General features: G+C 37.1%; 1 pseudogene; it reads left to right on the top strand.

Moving 5' to 3' along the window:
* LOC108763159 (probable multidrug resistance-associated protein lethal(2)03659) overlaps window positions 1-2,809 on the top strand; it is a 39,400-nt pseudogene that overhangs the window by 6,392 nt on the left and 30,199 nt on the right.

A 2,809-nucleotide genomic window follows, 5' to 3' on the forward strand; every position in this document is an offset into this window, starting at 1 on the left:
CCCTTTTGGCTTCTGCCAGCCGTAGAAATTCGCACACCAGCAGTATCAAATCCTTGAATTCCTTTATGATTGACGACACTTCGAAACAAGGGCCTGCTGAAGTAATTTGGACTTATTTTCTAATTATTTATTTTCTGAAGTAACTACTATATATCGTATTTAACTAACATTGTGATTTAGAATAATTGTATCTTAAATATAGCGAAACATTAGTTCAAGTATTTTATCTTTTCTAATTGTAAGTTAGATTTTAACATATTAGAAAAAATATTATTATATTGACGTTTAATAGGTCGGCAGAAGTAACGGCCAATTAACTCATGTCATATCTGTATAATATTCTATCATATTTTGTCTGGTAGAAGAAATATTTAGTCATTGCAATCTTTTTGATTTTTTTTTTAAATGTAAAACTTAAAAAAATTTCTACGCCTGACAATCAGATTTTGTGTAATTTGATTTTTTAATAATTATAATAAACAGAACCATTTGTTTTTTTTTATTCCTGGCATGTAAATATTTGTCTGTTCAATCATCATATTTTACTTCGTAGAAGTAACATTCGTATCGTTATGAAATCTTATAACTCCCCTTTTTTTAAATAAAGCTTCGAAGGTCCGTATAAAGTCGAATTTTGCAACTTTGTTCTTAAAATACTGTAATACATAAAATTATCTGCATGTCGGCTATACTTCAGTGCAGATTGAGTGACATATCAGATCGAATTTTTAATTGCCTTTTTCAGAAAAATCGTAGGGACTTGTTGATCCTCAATAATTAAATAATGAGTTTACTTTTATTTAGAACTACGTATATTAATTTCAAATACGTGTATGTTCTTTTATCTGTCATTGGAAAAATCTTATACTTTAACGCTAAATTATAAGTTAAATTTTAATCGTTAATTTCAGGTGGCTGAGATGCGAACAGTAGGCAATGTTTCCGGCAGAGTTTATACGAATTACTTACGCGCTGGCGGAAACTGGTGCATGATGTCCATTGTGGCTATGCTTTTTATATTGACACAATTAGCAGCCAGCAGCGCCAACTTCTTTCTAGCCCAATGGATTGAAATAGAAGAACACTTTGTAAGTGTCTATATATATATACATGTTGCTAAAATAATTGGCGAATTGAGGCATAATCGCTTTTCCAGAAAGTTTTAACAGTTATCCCTTCTTGCTCGGTCGGATTGACTCGTTGGAATTAAAGAAGAGAGAAATACTAATTTGGAAAAGAACAATAACTCCTTATCTATTTAGCTAATAAGAGTTAGTCTCGCTTGGCACATTTTCAAAAGTGTAATTTTTTTTAAACGTAAGCAGAAAGAAGTTTTTGTAGAAAGATCCTAGATCTCATTTTACATTACTCATATTTCGTTAATTGTATAATTTTATAGATGAACCAAAAGGAAAACGGCGTCGTAGAGGACCCGAGGAGTCCCCTCACCCGCATGCAGTGCATCTATAATACATCTACAGCGGGCTGATTGTGTTAACAATCATCATCACCCTTATCCGCTCATGGGCGTTTTTTTGGACATGCATGAGGGCTTCAATGCGCTTGCACGATCGCATGTTTCGCACCATTAGCCGCGCCACTATGCGATTCTTTAACACTAATACTTCGGGACGTGTACTCAATCGCTTTTCCAAAGACATGGGAGCTGTTGATGAGATGCTGCCCGCTGCGTTTATTGACTGTCTTCAGATCGGTATAGCGCTGCTGGGCATTATCATTGTGGTAGCCACCGCGAACGTGTGGCTGCTGATACCCACGGTGCTAATTGGTATTGTCTTTTATTACATGAGAATCTTCTATCTGGCCACTAATCGTAGCGTCAAGCGTCTTGAAGGCATCAGTGAGTATCGTAAACTCATCTTTTGCTAGTCGACACAGTGTCTTTGATAGACTAAAATAAATTCCATCACAGATAGAAACCAAATCATTAATCTCATGGAATTTACGATAAATTGTAATTCTTCGGGTAAACTAAACAGAATTTCTAATTTCTCTTAGCACGTTCGCCGGTCTTTGCTCACCTGAGTGCGACACTTCAAGGGTTATCGACGATTCGCGCGTTTGGGGCGGAAGCAATTCTTACAAAGGAATTTTATAATTATCAGGATATTCATTCGTCTGCATGGTATATCTTTATCTCGACCTCGCGTGCCTTCGGTTTTTTGCTGGATGTTTTCTGCGTACTGTACATCACGTTGGTCACGCTGAGCTTTCTCGTGCTAGACAACTACAGTCAAGGTTCAATGGATGGCGGATTTGTAGGCCTGGCGATCACGCAGAGTATCGGTCTCACCGGCATGTTCCAGTGGGGCATGCGTCAGAGCGCAGAATTGGAGAACCAAATGACTTCGTTGGAGCGCATCCTTGAATACAAGTACTTAACTAATTTTTTTATATCTTTGAAATTTATTACTCCACGCCGCGTGCATTCTTTATACACCCGAATCGAACTACCATGGATATTTTGAAAAACATTAAATTCTAGGTCATACATCAATTTAAACTTATTTTATGAAGGGTAGTACAAAATAATAGTGTGGCGTAGGGGACTGAGAAAAAGTCCGTGCAGCAATCTCTCTCAAAATGTAACCCAATAAAATAACTGTAATATATTTTCTGTTTCAATCTTTTTCCAGCAAAGTGGACAGCGAGCCTCCTCTCGAAAGTGCTCCTGGTAAAAAGCCCAAGTCCGAATGGCCGCAAGAAGGCAAGATCGAGCTCAAGAACGTATTTTTGCGCTACGCGCCGCTGGAGCCGCCGGTACTTAAGAATCTTAACTTCGTTATCT

This window comes from Trachymyrmex cornetzi, unplaced genomic scaffold (assembly GCF_001594075.2).
Source record: "Trachymyrmex cornetzi isolate Tcor2-1 unplaced genomic scaffold, Tcor1.1 scaffold343, whole genome shotgun sequence".
In the NCBI taxonomy this organism is placed as follows: domain Eukaryota; kingdom Metazoa; phylum Arthropoda; class Insecta; order Hymenoptera; family Formicidae; genus Trachymyrmex; species Trachymyrmex cornetzi.